Source organism: Triturus cristatus, chromosome 12 (genome assembly GCF_964204655.1).
Source record: "Triturus cristatus chromosome 12, aTriCri1.1, whole genome shotgun sequence".
NCBI classification, from domain to species: domain Eukaryota; kingdom Metazoa; phylum Chordata; class Amphibia; order Caudata; family Salamandridae; genus Triturus; species Triturus cristatus.
Window position 1 is genome coordinate 727,224,073 of NC_140595.1, and position 17,162 is coordinate 727,241,234.

Genomic DNA, 17,162 nt, shown 5'->3' on the forward strand with positions numbered 1-17,162 from the left:
TAATGTGTGATCTTTGACTCCTGGCATTTCACAAGCAGGCGGCCAGGAAACGGTTTCAGCCTATCAACCACTGAGGAGACGCAGCCTCTGAATGAGGAATGAGGAAGCAATGAATACATCCAGCCTATCACAGGAACAGCCCTGAGTGTTCCGAATTATAAATTCTCCATGTCACTGTATGTCGTTGAGCCCAAGTAGCTCGCCGTGATTGTATAGTGGTTAGTACTCTGCGTTGTGGCCGCAGCAACCTCGGTTCGAATCCGAGTCACGGCATTGTGGTTGGCAATGTCACGGCAGTTGGGTGTTAATTTTACAGAATTAGCAAATTACCAGTGGTTTTTGTAAAATGTCTATTAAAAACAGATCCTTTCAAATATTTAAACCATCTAACAACAAATGATTTAAACTCGCATGATTATAAGCTGTAGCTATAATGTATTTACTTACATAAATTATCGTTCTTGAACCTATTGGGGGTGGAGGGGGAGCGGAGATCACCCCCCAGGTGCAGTTGAGTGACCTGTGTTGTGGCTCTCTAGAGGGAAGGCACACATTTTGCTGTCACCCAGCCCAATCCAGACGTGTATTGGGGCCAGGTTTCAGGCAAATAGAGCAGTAAGTGCAGAGAAATGTTCACTCTCTAAAAGTGGCATTTCTAAAATAGTAAAGTTAAATCCAACCTCACCAGTAAGTAGGATTTTCAATAAATAAATAAAGCTACTCCTCTCCGATATGGAATTACCAAATTAAAAGTATAGGGGAATACACAGAGCTAACCTATGAGAGGGGTAGACCTCACAGTAGTGAAAAATGAAATAGACTGTTTGGTACTTACAGGACACGCGAACCACCAAAGTACATATCTTATTTTTTACTTACATAGCATCATGCACCTAGGACTACCTAGGGCCTACCTTAGGTGTAAATTATATGTAATAAAAGGGGAGTTTAAGGCTTGGCAAGTAGGCTGGGACTCCCCTGGGAGACCCCTGAGTCTATGCCCAGAACCATAACTCTGCCAGTCGAGTACTTACCTAAAAGCCGATAACTCACTTTTCTTCCATAGGCTAACATTGAGTGGTTTCACTTGGAAATTCTTCTAAGTGGTGTGGAGTTTTGGAACTTTAAAATATTCATCTAAAATCAGCCGAACAACGAATTCTGATTTACTCACCTGTTATCAGGAGAGACCTCAGTGATGCATCTTGGAGCTCGGTACTGACCCTGAAAAGTAATTTTAACCGTACTTACCAGTAACACGAATTTCCTTCCATGGGATATCATTGCCTGCTTTTTGCTGAAAATTTTCTAAGTGTCGATTTTTGAAACTTACAAATATTCTTTAAAAATCGTACCAACTGTGAAAACGTAATTGTTTACCTGTTTTAGATAGATGTCCCAGTACTGAGCCTAGGAGCCCAGCACTGGATTACAAAAGTAACGAGAACGTACTTTACCCGTAACTTGAATTTTCTTCCATAGGAAACCATTGACTGTTTTTCTGTGAAATTTCTTCTAAGTGTCGATTTTGCAAACATGTAAATATTCCTTAAAAATCGCCTGTATAACTTAAACGCAGTTTCTCAACTGCTTACAGGTGGTACAGTAGTGCTGGATCTAGGATCCAACACTGACCTAGAAAAAGTAACCATAATCCCACTTACCTGCTAAGTGAATTTCCTTCCATAGGATAACGTTGGTATTTTGATCAGCAAAAGTTTCTAAGTGTCAACTTTTAAAATAGCAAAATATTGCTTAAAAATCACAACAGTAACTAAAACGAATTTACTCACTTGTTTCCAAGAACTGTCCCAGGACTGAATCTAGGATCCAGTCCTGGATTTAGAAAAGTAATCCTGAAAGTAATTAATTGCATATAACTTAAAATTCCCATTGAGCTCAATGTATTATTGTGATTCAAATTGTGTTGCCTATTGCAATAAACTGTAACTATGACCTGCAAAAGTCAATTGCCTATTGCAAAGTATTTAACTAAAGCATCTCATTCTGAGAAAGTATATTTTGATACCTATTGTTGGTTCTAAAATAAAACAACAATATCTTTTGTATGCAAACCAATGGCCTAGAGTTCAGTTCTTGAGTGTGTGAGACCATTTGCTGACTGAGTGTGTACAACAAATGTTTTACACTGTACTCTGATACTGCCTTACTGCTCGGCAAGCTACCACTTTAGAGAGTAAGGTTATATCTAACTTTAGCCTCTGCCAAACCTCTGGGGACTGGGGACTCTGTGCACACTGTACCTATTTGGGAACAGTATATACAGAGCCACTTTCTCACAGTAGTGATAAAGTGATTAGAGTCCTAAGGCCAACATAAAGATACAGCAAAACGTGAGGTGAAAAGCAAAAAGGTTGCTGGTAGGCCACCTTAAGGATGCCAGGTCTAACAAAAACTGAACTAAGGATAACATGAGTAAAACATCAGGTTTCTCTACTGCATTTGGTGAGACAAGTGGGCCTTCTTTTATCTTCCATTCAAGCAATCTTTGACAGACCCCTTTATTATAGAGCTTTTCAAGGATTAAAGATAAGGCACTTACAAAGGAGTCCCAAATACTCAGAGATGGTTGACTTCTGTAATATGGGTCGTAGACTAAAAGCAGCGCAAAAACAGAGTGCAACAGGGTCCAAAAAACTTGAGTGCCACAAGAGAGTTTGAATGCAAGCGTATCCTTTTACAGATCCAGAGATATACTCATGCAATTTTTGTTTTTAGGACAGAACGTGCATGATGAAAAAAACATTGTTTTTAAAAAGCGCATTGCAGAATATCAGTACTTTGATGTGGGAAAACTTCAAAACTTTCAAACAAAATATTTGTAGGCAGCTTACAGCAAGTTGTTGTGGCCGAGTGGTTAAGGCGATGGACTAGAAATCCATTGGGGTATCCCCGCGCAGGTTCGAATCCTGCCAACAACGAGAATCTTTTTATTATCGGCTACAATTTCAGAAGTTAACCTTTAGTATTTCTTCCATTTCAGTTTTATAAATAGGTGGCTTATTTTTGTGTCACTATTGCCTCTCCACATATTTGTTATCGCTACCTCTTTCATGTCTTTGCTACACCTCATTCCTACTTTAGCACTGGTGTAAACGCTTCAAATTATTATACGGTTGTTCTCTCATTCATACCTGCGCATGCACTTGAAAGTTACTTTACCAATAAAAGACGCAAAGAGAGAAATAGAACAAAAGTGCTGGCTGGATTGGCAAACACACTTCATAAAACTGCATTTTCTTTTTTATGCTCCCCCGTGTTACATGCTTAACCTCCCCATGTGTAATTTCTCTTAACCTGCTGTCCCAGGAAGAGAATTTCATCTACAGGCTCTTTCTGTGTTTTTTTCCCTAGTCTGTCTTTCCCATTTCTTAGCTGTGTAACTGTTCCTTTACGCGCTCTATTTAAACGCCATCAATCTCATTTGAGCTCCTTGCTCCCGCTTCTGTTTTCTCCACCTCTCATACTGCCAGTTCTCTCTTTCTCTGTGGTTGGTGGCTACTTTCCTGAGCTTCCGAAGCCACGTGGTTCCTGCCTCTTGTTGTCAGACTTGAATTGGAAAAGGAACCATATTAACAAGCCTTTACCACTCACACACGGCGGAAGTTTATACTTTAATTCAGTGAGCTAAGAAAAGCGTGTTGTGGGTCCCCTACGAGCCATGGTGCTTGCTTCATCATGATTTGGCACCAGTCATTAGCCGCAGCTCTGCTAATGAGCCACTGAGGTCAGTTTCAATATTTACTCAAAAACATAACCATGCAGCCCACCCCTCAACTGTGTATTTATCTTGCTTTTCTGCTGTTCGTGTGATTAGCTGGGAGGAGATCACGGCGACATCCTCCCTATAAAAGTGTAGATGGATCACTCTCTAACTCTTTCTTGCTTCACATACAAATGGCTTGAAAGGTGCAGGGAAGATGCAGGTCTAATAGACAGAATAGAAGGTCTGTGCCAGGTGGGTTTCTCTGCATTGGTGTCCCATCACAGGTCCGCAAGTGTAATGTGTGATCTTTGACTCCTGGCATTTCACAAGCAGGCGGCCAGGAAACGGTTTCAGCCTATCAACCACTGAGGAGACGCAGCCTCTGAATGAGGAATGAGGAAGCAATGAATACATCCAGCCTATCACAGGAACAGCCCTGAGTGTTCCGAATTATAAATTCTCCATGCCACTGTATGTCGTTGAGCCCAAGTAGCTTGCCGTGATCGTATAGTGGTTAGTACTCTGCGTTGTGGCCGCAGCAACCTCGGTTCGAATCTGAGTCACGGCATTGTGGTTGGCAATGTCACGGCAGTTGGGTGTTAATTTTACAGAATTAGCAAATGTACCAGTGGTTTTTGTAAAATGTCTATTAAAAACAGATCCTTTCAAATATTTAAACCATCTAACCACAAATGATTTAAACTCGCATGATTATAAGCTGTAGCTATAATGTATTTACTTACATAAATTATCGTTCTTGAACCTATTGGGGGTGGAGGGGGAGCGGAGCTCTCCCCCCAGGTGCAGTTGAGTGACCTGTGTTGTGGCTCTCTAGAGGGAAGGCACACATTTTGCTGTCACCCAGCCCAATCCAGACGTGTATTGGGGCCAGGTTTCAGGCAAATAGAGCAGTAAGTGCAGAGACATGTTCACTCTCTAAAAGTGGCATTTCTAAAATAGTAAAGTTAAATCCAACCTCACCAGTAAGTAGGATTTTCAATAAATAAATAAACCTACTCCTCTCCGATATGGAATTACCAAATAAAAAGTATAGGGGAATACACAGAGCTAACCTATGAGAGGGGTAGACCTCACAGTAGTGAAAAATGAAATAGACTGTTTGGTACTTACAGGACACGCGAACCACCAAAGTACATATCTTATTTTTTACTTACATAGCATCATGCACCTAGGACTACCTAGGGCCTACCTTAGGTGTAAATTATATGTAATAAAAGGGGAGTTTAAGGCTTGGCAAGTAGGCTGGGACTCCCCTGGGAGACCCCTGAGTCTATGCCCAGAACCATAACTCTGCCAGTCGAGTACTTACCTAAAAGCCGATAACTCACTTTTCTTCCATAGGCTAACATTGAGTGGTTTCACTTGGAAATTCTTCTAAGTGGTGTGGAGTTTTGGAACTTTAAAATATTCATCTAAAATCAGCCGAACAACGAATTCTGATTTACTCACCTGTTATCAGGAGAGACCTCAGTGCTGCATCTTGGAGCTCAGTACTGACCCTGAAAAGTAATTTTAACCGTACTTACCAGTAACTCGAATTTCCTTCCATGGGATATCATTGCCTGCTTTTTGCTGAAAATTTTCTAAGTGTCGATTTTTGAAACTTACAAATATTCTTTAAAAATTGTACCAACTGTGAAAACGTAATTGTTTACCTGTTTTAGATAGATGTCCCAGTACTGAGCCTAGGAGCCCAGCACTGGATTACAAAAGTAACGAGAACGTACTTTACCCGTAACTTGAATTTTCTTCCATAGGAAACCATTGACTGTTTTTCTGTGAAATTTCTTCTAAGTGTCGATTTTGCAAACATGTAAATATTCCTTAAAAATCGCCTGTATAACTTAAACGCAGTTTCTCAACTGCTTACAGGTGGTACAGTAGTGCTGGATCTAGGATCCAACACTGACCTAGAAAAAGTAACCATAATCCCACTTACCTGCTAAGTGAATTTCCTTCCGTAGGATAACGTTGGTATTTTGATCAGCAAAAGTTTCTAAGTGTCAACTTTTAAAATAGCAAAATATTGCTTAAAAATCACAACAGTAACTAAAACGAATTTACTCACTTGTTTCCAAGAACTGTCCCAGGACTGAATCTAGGATCCAGTCCTGGATTTAGAAAAGTAATCCTGAAAGTAATTAATTGCATATAACTTAAAATTCCCATTGAGCTCAATGTATTATTGTGATTCAAATTGTGTTGCCTATTGCAATAAACTGTAACTATGACCTGCAAAAGTCAATTGCCTATTGCAAAGTATTTAACTAAAGCATCTCATTCTGAGAAAGTATATTTTGATACCTATTGTTGGTTCTAAAATAAAACAACAATATCTTTTGTATGCAAACCAATGGCCTAGAGTTCAGTTCTTGAGTGTGTGAGACCATTTGCTGACTGAGTGTGTACAACAAATGTTTTACACTGTACTCTGATACTGCCTTACTGCTCGGCAAGCTACCACTTTAGAGAGTAAGGTTATATCTAACTTTAGCCTCTGCCAAACCTCTGGGGACTGGGGACTCTGTGCACACTGTACCTATTTGGGAACAGTATATACAGAGCCACTTTCTCACAGTAGTGATAAAGTGATTAGAGTCCTAAGGCCAACATAAAGATACAGCAAAACGTGAGGTGAAAAGCAAAAAGGTTGCTGGTAGGCCACCTTAAGGATGCCAGGTCTAACAAAAACTGAACTAAGGATAACATGAGTAAAACATCAGGTTATTCTACTGCATTTGGTGAGACAAGTGGGCCTTCTTTTATCTTCCATTCAAGCAATCTTTGACAGACCCCTTTATTATAGAGCTTTTCAAGGATTAAAGATAAGGCACTTACAAAGGAGTCCCAAATACTCAGAGATGGTTGACTTCTGTAATATGGGTCGTAGACTAAAAGCAGCGCAAAAACAGAGTGCAACAGGGTCCAAAAAATTGAGTGCCACACGAGAGTTTGAATGCAAGCGTATCCTTTTACAGATCCAGAGATATACTCATGCAATTTTTGTTTTTAGGACAGAACGTGCATGATGAAAAAAACATTGTTTTTAAAAAGCGCATTGCAGAATATCAGTACTTTGATGTGGGAAAACTTCAAAACTTTCAAACAAAATATTTGTAGGCAGCTTACAGCAAGTTGTTGTGGGCGAGTGGTTAAGGCGATGGACTAGAAATCCATTGGGGTATCCCCACGCAGGTTCGAATCCTGCCAACAACGAGAAGCTTTTTATTATCGGCTACAATTTCAGAAGTTAACCTTTAGTATTTCTTCCATTTCAGTTTTATAAATAGGTGGCTTATTTTTGTGTCACTATTGCCTCTCCACATATTTGTTATCGTTACCTCTTTCATGTCTTTGCTACACCTCATTCCTACTTTAGCACTGGTGTAAACGCTTCAAATTATTATACGGTTGCTCTCTCATTCATACCTGCGCATGCACTTGAAAGTTACTTTACCAATAAAAGACGCAAAGAGAGAAATAGAACAAAAGTGCTGGCTGGATTGGCAAACACACTTCGTAAAACTGCATTTTCTTTTTTATTCTCCCCCGTGTTACATGCTTAACCTCCCCATGTGTAATTTCTCTTAACCTGCTGTCCCAGGAAGAGAATTTCATCTACAGGCTCTTTCTGTGTTTTTTTCCCTAGTCTGTCTTTCCCATTTCTTAGCTGTGTAACTATTCCTTTACGCGCTCTATTTAAACGCCATCAATCTCATTTGAGCTCCTTGCTCCCGCTTCTGTTTTCTCCACCTCTCATACTGCCAGTTCTCTCTTTCTCTGTGGTTGGTGGCTACTTTCCTGAGCTTCCGAAGCCACGTGGTTCCTGCCTCTTGTTGTCAGACTTGAATTGGAAAAGGAACCATATTAACAAGCCTTTACCACTCACACACGGCGGAAGTTTATACTTTAATTCAGTGAGCTAAGAAAAGCGTGTTGTGGGTCCCCTACGAGCCATGGTGCTTGCTTCATCATGATTTGGCACCAGTCATTAGCCGCAGCTCTGCTAATGAGCCACTGAGGTCAGTTTCAATATTTACTCAAAAACATAACCATGCAGCCCACCCCTCAACTGTGTATTTATCTTGCTTTTCTGCTGTTCGTGTGATTAGCTGGGAGGAGCTCACGGCGACATCCTCCCTATAAAAGTGTAGATGGATCACTCTCTAACTCTTTCTTGCTTCACATACAAATGGCTTGAAAGGTGCAGGGAAGATGCAGGTCTAATAGACAGAATAGAAGGTCTGTGCCAGGTGGGTTTCTCTGCATTGGTGTCCCATCACAGGTCCGCAAGTGTAATGTGTGATCTTTGACTCCTGGCATTTCACAAGCAGGCGGCCAGGAAACGGTTTCAGCCTATCAACCACTGAGGAGACGCAGCCTCTGAATGAGGAATGAGGAAGCAATGAATACATCCAGCCTATCACAGGAACAGCCCTGAGTGTTCCGAATTATAAATTCTCCATGTCACTGTATGTAGTTGAGCCCAAGTAGCTCGCCGTGATTGTATAGTGGTTAGTACTCTGCGTTGTGGCCGCAGCAACCTCGGTTCGAATCCGAGTCACGGCATTGTGGTTGGCAATGTCACGGCAGTTGGGTGTTAATTTTACAGAATTAGCAAATGAGCCAGTGGTTTTTGTAAAATGTCTATTAAAAACAGATCCTTTCAAATATTTAAACCATCTAACAACAAATGATTTAAACTCGCATGATTATAAGCTGTAGCTATAATGTATTTACTTACATAAATTATCGTTCTTGAACCTATTGGGGGTGGAGGGGGAGCGGAGATCACCCCCCAGGTGCAGTTGAGTGACCTGTGTTGTGGCTCTCTAGAGGGAAGGCACACATTTTGCTGTCACCCAGCCCAATCCAGACGTGTATTGGGGCCAGGTTTCAGGCAAATAGAGCAGTAAGTGCAGAGAAATGTTCACTCTCTAAAAGTGGCATTTCTAAAATAGTAAAGTTAAATCCAACCTCACCAGTAAGTAGGATTTTCAATAAATAAATAAAGCTACTCCTCTCCGATATGGAATTACCAAATTAAAAGTATAGGGGAATACACAGAGCTAACCTATGAGAGGGGTAGACCTCACAGTAGTGAAAAATGAAATAGACTGTTTGGTACTTACAGGACACGCGAACCACCAAAGTACATATCTTATTTTTTACTTACATAGCATCATGCACCTAGGACTACCTAGGGCCTACCTTAGGTGTAAATTATATGTAATAAAAGGGGAGTTTAAGGCTTGGCAAGTAGGCTGGGACTCCCCTGGGAGACCCCTGAGTCTATGCCCAGAACCATAACTCTGCCAGTCGAGTACTTACCTAAAAGCCGATAACTCACTTTTCTTCCATAGGCTAACATTGAGTGGTTTCACTTGGAAATTCTTCTAAGTGGTGTGGAGTTTTGGAACTTTAAAATATTCATCTAAAATCAGCCGAACAACGAATTCTGATTTACTCACCTGTTATCAGGAGAGACCTCAGTGATGCATCTTGGAGCTCGGTACTGACCCTGAAAAGTAATTTTAACCGTACTTACCAGTAACACGAATTTCCTTCCATGGGATATCATTGCCTGCTTTTTGCTGAAAATTTTCTAAGTGTCGATTTTTGAAACTTACAAATATTCTTTAAAAATCGTACCAACTGTGAAAACGTAATTGTTTACCTGTTTTAGATAGATGTCCCAGTACTGAGCCTAGGAGCCCAGCACTGGATTACAAAAGTAACGAGAACGTACTTTACCCGTAACTTGAATTTTCTTCCATAGGAAACCATTGACTGTTTTTCTGTAAAATTTCTTCTAAGTGTCGATTTTGCAAACATGTAAATATTCCTTAAAAATCGCCTGTATAACTTAAACGCAGTTTCTCAACTGCTTACAGGTGGTACAGTAGTGCTGGATCTAGGATCCAACACTGACCTAGAAAACGTAACCATAACCCCACTTACCTGCTAAGTGAATTTCCTTCCATAGGATAACATTGGTAATTTGATCAGCAAAAGTTTGTAAGTGTCAACTTTTAAAATAGCAAAATATTGCTTAAAAGTCACAACAGTAACTAAAACGAATTTACTCACTTGTTTCCAAGAACTGTCCCAGGACTGAATCTAGGATCCAGTCCTGGATTTAGAAAAGTAATCCTGAAAGTAATTAATTGCATATAACTTAAAATTCACATTGAGCTCAATGTATTATTGTGATTCAAATTGTGTTGCCTATTGCAATAAACTGTAACTATGACCTGCAAAAGTCAATTGCCTATTGCAAAGTATTTAACTAAAGCATCTCATTCTGAGAAAGTATATTTTGATACCTATTGTTGGTTCTAAAATAAAACAACAATATCTTTTGTATGCAAACCAATGGCCTAGAGTTCAGTTCTTGAGTGTGTGAGACCATTTGCTGACTGAGTGTGTACAACAAATGTTTTACACTGTACTCTGATACTGCCTTACTGCTCGGCAAGCTACCACTTTAGAGAGTAAGGTTATATCTAACTTTAGCCTCTGCCAAACCTCTGGGGACTGGGGACTCTGTGCACACTGTACCTATTTGGGAACAGTATATACAGAGCCACTTTCTCACAGTAGTGATAAAGTGATTAGAGTCCTAAGGCCAACATAAAGATACAGCAAAACGTGAGGTGAAAAGCAAAAAGGTTGCTGGTAGGCCACCTTAAGGATGCCAGGTCTAACAAAAACTGAACTAAGGATAACATGAGTAAAACATCAGGTTTCTCTACTGCATTTGGTGAGACAAGTGGGCCTTCTTTTATCTTCCATTCAAGCAATCTTTGACAGACCCCTTTATTATAGAGCTTTTCAAGGATTAAAGATAAGGCACTTACAAAGGAGTCCCAAATACTCAGAGATGGTTGACTTCTGTAATATGGGTCGTAGACTAAAAGCAGCGCAAAAACAGAGTGCAACAGGGTCCAAAAAACTTGAGTGCCACAAGAGAGTTTGAATGCAAGCGTATCCTTTTACAGATCCAGAGATATACTCATGCAATTTTTGTTTTTAGGACAGAACGTGCATGATGAAAAAAACATTGTTTTTAAAAAGCGCATTGCAGAATATCAGTACTTTGATGTGGGAAAACTTCAAAACTTTCAAACAAAATATTTGTAGGCAGCTTACAGCAAGTTGTTGTGGCCGAGTGGTTAAGGCGATGGACTAGAAATCCATTGGGGTATCCCCGCGCAGGTTCGAATCCTGCCAACAACGAGAAGCTTTTTATTATCGGCTACAATTTCAGAAGTTAACCTTTAGTATTTCTTCCATTTCAGTTTTATAAATAGGTGGCTTATTTTTGTGTCACTATTGCCTCTCCACATATTTGTTATCGCTACCTCTTTCATTTCTTTGCTACACCTCATTCCTACTTTAGCACTGGTGTAAACGCTTCAAATTATTATACGGTTGTTCTCTCATTCATACCTGCGCATGCACTTGAAAGTTACTTTACCAATAAAAGACGCAAAGAGAGAAATAGAACAAAAGTGCTGGCTGGATTGGCAAACACACTTCATAAAACTGCATTTTCTTTTTTATTCTCCCCCGTGTTACATGCTTAACCTCCCCATGTGTAATTTCTCTTAACCTGCTGTCCCAGGAAGAGAATTTCATCTACAGGCTCTTTCTGTGTTTTTTTCCCTAGTCTGTCTTTCCCATTTCTTAGCTGTGTAACTGTTCCTTTACGCGCTCTATTTAAACGCCATCAATCTCATTTGAGCTCCTTGCTCCCGCTTCTGTTTTCTCCACCTCTCATACTGCCAGTTCTCTCTTTCTCTGTGGTTGGTGGCTACTTTCCTGAGCTTCCGAAGCCACGTGGTTCCTGCCTCTTGTTGTCAGACTTGAATTGGAAAAGGAACCATATTAACAAGCCTTTACCACTCACACACGGCGGAAGTTTATACTTTAATTCAGTGAGCTAAGAAAAGCGTGTTGTGGGTCCCCTACGAGCCATGGTGCTTGCTTCATCATGATTTGGCACCAGTCATTAGCCGCAGCTCTGCTAATGAGCCACTGAGGTCAGTTTCAATATTTACTCAAAAACATAACCATGCAGCCCACCCCTCAACTGTGTATTTATCTTGCTTTTCTGCTGTTCGTGTGATTAGCTGGGAGGAGCTCACGGCGACATCCTCCCTATAAAAGTGTAGATGGATCACTCTCTAACTCTTTCTTGCTTCACATACAAATGGCTTGAAAGGTGCAGGGAAGATGCAGGTCTAATAGACAGAATAGAAGGTCTGTGCCAGGTGGGTTTCTCTGCATTGGTGTCCCATCACAGGTCCGCAAGTGTAATGTGTGATCTTTGACTCCTGGCATTTCACAAGCAGGCGGCCAGGAAACGGTTTCAGCCTATCAACCACTGAGGAGACGCAGCCTCTGAATGAGGAATGAGGAAGCAATGAATACATCCAGCCTATCACAGGAACAGCCCTGAGTGTTCCGAATTATAAATTCTCCATGTCACTGTATGTCGTTGAGCCCAAGTAGCTCGCCGTGATTGTATAGTGGTTAGTACTCTGCGTTGTGGCCGCAGCAACCTCGGTTCGAATCCGAGTCACGGCATTGTGGTTGGCAATGTCACGGCAGTTGGGTGTTAATTTTACAGAATTAGCAAATGTACCAGTGGTTTTTGTAAAATGTCTATTAAAAACAGATCCTTTCAAATATTTAAACCATCTAACAACAAATGATTTAAACTCGCATGATTATAAGCTGTAGCTATAATGTATTTACTTACATAAATTATCGTTCTTGAACCTATTGGGGGTGGAGGGGGAGCGGAGATCACCCCCCAGGTGCAGTTGAGTGACCTGTGTTGTGGCTCTCTAGAGGGAAGGCACACATTTTGCTGTCACCCAGCCCAATCCAGACGTGTATTGGGGCCAGGTTTCAGGCAAATAGAGCAGTAAGTGCAGAGAAATGTTCACTCTCTAAAAGTGGCATTTCTAAAATAGTAAAGTTAAATCCAACCTCACCAGTAAGTAGGATTTTCAATAAATAAATAAAGCTACTCCTCTCCGATATGGAATTACCAAATTAAAAGTATAGGGGAATACACAGAGCTAACCTATGAGAGGGGTAGACCTCACAGTAGTGAAAAATGAAATAGACTGTTTGGTACTTACAGGACACGCGAACCACCAAAGTACATATCTTATTTTTTACTTACATAGCATCATGCACCTAGGACTACCTAGGGCCTACCTTAGGTGTAAATTATATGTAATAAAAGGGGAGTTTAAGGCTTGGCAAGTAGGCTGGGACTCCCCTGGGAGACCCCTGAGTCTATGCCCAGAACCATAACTCTGCCAGTCGAGTACTTACCTAAAAGCCGATAACTCACTTTTCTTCCATAGGCTAACATTGAGTGGTTTCACTTGGAAATTCTTCTAAGTGGTGTGGAGTTTTGGAACTTTAAAATATTCATCTAAAATCAGCCGAACAACGAATTCTGATTTACTCACCTGTTATCAGGAGAGACCTCAGTGATGCATCTTGGAGCTCGGTACTGACCCTGAAAAGTAATTTTAACCGTACTTACCAGTAACACGAATTTCCTTCCATGGGATATCATTGCCTGCTTTTTGCTGAAAATTTTCTAAGTGTCGATTTTTGAAACTTACAAATATTCTTTAAAAATCGTACCAACTGTGAAAACGTAATTGTTTACCTGTTTTAGATAGATGTCCCAGTACTGAGCCTAGGAGCCCAGCACTGGATTACAAAAGTAACGAGAACGTACTTTACCCGTAACTTGAATTTTCTTCCATAGGAAACCATTGACTGTTTTTCTGTGAAATTTCTTCTAAGTGTCGATTTTGCAAACATGTAAATATTCCTTAAAAATCGCCTGTATAACTTAAACGCAGTTTCTCAACTGCTTACAGGTGGTACAGTAGTGCTGGATCTAGGATCCAACACTGACCTAGAAAAAGTAACCATAATCCCACTTACCTGCTAAGTGAATTTCCTTCCATAGGATAACTGTTAGAACCGGCGGTCTCTAGTTGGCAGAGGTATACACTTCTGACAAATAGGGACCAACCAACTCTAGTCAGGGCAAGGGGATTACACACTCAGATAACCCCTGCTACCCCCTTGGTAGCTTGGCAGAGCAGACAGGCTTATCTCAGAGGCAGTGTGTTAAGCATTTATGACCACATACAGTAATAAAGTGGATGCACTACAGATGGACACGACACAGAAGTTATTATAAAAATAGTATTTTTATATAAGGCTTAGCACAAGACCAAATAACGACAAAAATATACCACAGTCTTAATAAATACTCTTCGGAAGGAAAAATAATAGTTCAAGTAAGGTTTCTTCTTGGCAAATAGTTCTTTAGCAAAGTATTCTTCTGAGCACAGTTCTTTGGCAACAATGTAACCCCCACAGGAGTCACACGACGTCGAGTCTACAAGATTCCCAAGGTTCGGCGTCGACCGCGAGGAGCGCTACGTCGAGCCTGGAGTTGCAACAGACCCCACAAGTACAGTACCTTGAGAAACGAAGAAAACGATGATCCACGGCGTCGAGATGTCGGCGTCGAGGTCGGCGTCGATCGTGCCTCGGAGTCGGGTCAATCCGCAGCGGCGTCGAGGGATGTCGGGCCGGAGCAGCGCTCACGGCGTCGAGAAGGGCGTCGAGTCGATGCGATCAGCAGCGGCGTCGGGACGGGGTCGCTTGGATGTAGAGCCGATACTCACTCCTCACTGGCGTTGATACCGGCGTCGAGACGGGGTCACTTGGAGCCGGGGCCGATACCCACTGCTCACTGGTGTTGCTGCTGGCGTCGATCGGGCCCGGCGGCCGGCGTCGAAGGCTCGGGACACTGGAGCCGTTACTCACGATGTCGAGCTGGATTCGGCGGCGTCGGCGGCGTCGAGACTGCAGATTTTCCCTTGTGTACTGGAAACAACACTTTCCAGCAATTCAGCAAATGGTGAAGTCCTTTGGCCCTGTGACTTCAGCAGGAGACTGGCACTCTTCCAGTCCTTGGAGATTTCCTAGCAAGTGTTCAGAGAGTACACACCAAGTTCCTCTCTCCTTGTTCCTTGGCAAAAATAAAGAAGCAGCTTTCAGGTTCCTCCACAGCAAAACAGCACTCTGGCAGAAAGGGGAGGCAAGTCCTTAGATCAGCAGGCTTCTTGTCCTTGGTACAGGTTTCCTTGTCAGAAGTGATCTGAGTTCTTGGTTCAGGGGTCCTTCTCTTATACCCCTTTTTCCCTTTGTTCCCTTTGTCCAAGCAGGGCGATTCCCACCATCTCAGGTTTGTTGTGGGTGTTGCCAGGCAGAGGCACCTGGCCTATTCACTGGGCAGGGCAGAGTCCTCAGCCGCCCAGCAGGAGGCGGAGCCAGTATTGTCACTGGTAGGAGCAGGGCTATCAGTCGCCCAGCAGGAGGCGGGGCCAGTATTGTGTCAGGCAGGGCAGGCTACTCTTCCCTCACTCTACGTGTAAACGCCCCATTCACCCCACACTGACTCACTCAGACCTCTGGAGCCACCCAGCCCCTGACACACACACCAAACCAGCAGAGACCGGTAGATAGTTGGACAAGAAAATAGCCACTTTCTAAAAGTGCTATTTTCAAACATAGAATTTAAAAACCATCCATCCTAAAGGGTGTGTTATTAAATTCTGAGTTCAGGGATACTAAACTCGACTTGCTACCATGCTCCCTGAGTCAGATAGATTATAATGGAGTTAATAATCAGTCTGCCCAGTCTGGCCTATTGGAGGCAGGTAGCCCTTCAATAGTGAAAAACGAAAATGGCTGTAATTCACTATTAGGTCATGCCACACACATCAGGGCATGACCTACCTTTTACCAACAATGCACCCTGCCCTAGGGCCTACCATAGAGGTGTCTGAAATGTGGCAAAGGGAAGGTTTAGAGACTGGTAAGTAGGTTTCCTTACCAAGTCGACATGGCAGTCAGGGACTGCACGCAGGCGCCGCGGTGGCAGGCCTGAGACACATTTTGCACGCTGCTTCTGTGGGTGGCACAACCAGTGCTGCAAGCCCACCAGCAGCAGTTAACTTACACGCCCTTGGCACGCGCAGTGCACTAGACTAGGGTCTGAACAGTAAGTCAACCAAGCCAATCATGGTAACACCAATCAACGTAACAATTTAACATAGGGAGCACTTGCACTGTGGCACTGATCAGCAGTGGCACAGTGCCCAAAGCAATAATCCAGCAAAAACATCGTAAACAGAGGAGGCAAACAGAAAAAAATGGAGGAGAGACTCATGCCAATGATGCCAGGTCTAACACGTGTCCCCTCCAGCTGAAATGTGGGGAGAACTACCCTTCACCCAGGGAGTCCTCATCACTAAGGCGGAAAAATCTGGACAGACCATCAGCATTGGCGTGATCTGTACCAGGGCGGTGTTCCACCGTAAAGTCCATCCCCTGTAGGGAAATGGACCACCTCAACAGCTTTGGGTTCTCGCCCCTCATCTGCATTAACCATCTGAGGGGCCTGTGGTCTGTCTGAACCCGGAAGTGAGACCCAAACAAGTAGGGTCTTAGCTTCTTCAGCGCCCAGACCACAGCAAATGCCTCACGCTCTATCGCACTCCACCTTTGTTCCCTGGGAAGTAACCTCCGGCTGATGAAGGCTACAGGTAAGTCTCGGCCCTCCTCATTCATCTGTGCTAGAACAGCCCCCACACCATGCTCTGAAGCGTCTGTCTGGACAATGAATTCTTTTGAAAAGTCGGGTGCCTGGAGGACCGGTGCTGTACACATTGCAGTTTTCAGGGTGTCAAAGGCGTTCTGACAGGCGTCAGTCCAGATCACAAGTCTCGGCTGCTTCCTGGAAGTCAGCGAGGTCAGGGGGTGCACAATGTTGCCATACCCCTTGACAAACCTCCTGTAGTAACCCGTGAGACCCAAGAAGGCTCTCACCTGAGTCTGGGTTTTGGGCGGTTCCCAAGCCAGGATGGTATCTATCTTGGGTTGCAGGGGGGCCACCTTGCCGCTCCCTACTTGGTGCCCCAAGTACACCACTGAACCCTGCCCAATCTGGCACTTACTAGCCTTGATTGTGAGGCCTGCTCTGCGCAGGGCCAACAACACTTCCTGGAGGTGGCGCAAGTGTTCCTCCCAGCTGGCGCTGAACACTGCTATATCGTCCAGGTAGGCGGCGCTGAAATCTTCCAGCCCGGCCAATACCTGGTTAACCAACCTCTGGAATGTGGCAGGGGCATTCTTCATCCCAAAGGGCATCACACGGAACTGGTAGTGCCCATCTGGTGTGGAGAATGCAGACCTCTCTTTTGCCCATCAGTCAAGGCAATCTGCCAGTACCCAGACGTTAGATCAAACGTACTAAGGTACCGGGCAGCCCCCAACCGATCGATGAGCTCATCAG

At 42.9% G+C, this 17,162-nt stretch overlaps 6 non-coding genes across 6 annotated transcripts; all 6 read left to right on the plus strand.

Annotated features, from left to right (window-relative positions):
- The first annotated feature begins 201 nt into the window (after positions 1-201).
- On the plus strand, positions 202-273 carry TRNAH-GUG (transfer RNA histidin (anticodon GUG)). Its single transcript has one exon. It is a non-coding gene; the product is annotated as a tRNA-His (tRNA).
- Positions 274-2,860: 2,587 nt separating this feature from the next.
- On the plus strand, positions 2,861-2,942 carry TRNAS-AGA (transfer RNA serine (anticodon AGA)). Its single transcript has one exon. It is a non-coding gene; the product is annotated as a tRNA-Ser (tRNA).
- Positions 2,943-6,882: 3,940 nt separating this feature from the next.
- Positions 6,883-6,964, plus strand: TRNAS-AGA (transfer RNA serine (anticodon AGA)). Its single transcript has one exon. It is a non-coding gene; the product is annotated as a tRNA-Ser (tRNA).
- A 1,281-nt stretch (positions 6,965-8,245) lies between these two features.
- Positions 8,246-8,317, plus strand: TRNAH-GUG (transfer RNA histidin (anticodon GUG)). Its single transcript has one exon. It is a non-coding gene; the product is annotated as a tRNA-His (tRNA).
- A 2,588-nt stretch (positions 8,318-10,905) lies between these two features.
- Positions 10,906-10,987, plus strand: TRNAS-AGA (transfer RNA serine (anticodon AGA)). The gene has a single exon. It is a non-coding gene; the product is annotated as a tRNA-Ser (tRNA).
- A 1,281-nt stretch (positions 10,988-12,268) lies between these two features.
- TRNAH-GUG (transfer RNA histidin (anticodon GUG)) lies at positions 12,269-12,340 on the plus strand. The gene has a single exon. It is a non-coding gene; the product is annotated as a tRNA-His (tRNA).
- Positions 12,341-17,162: the final 4,822 nt, after the last annotated feature.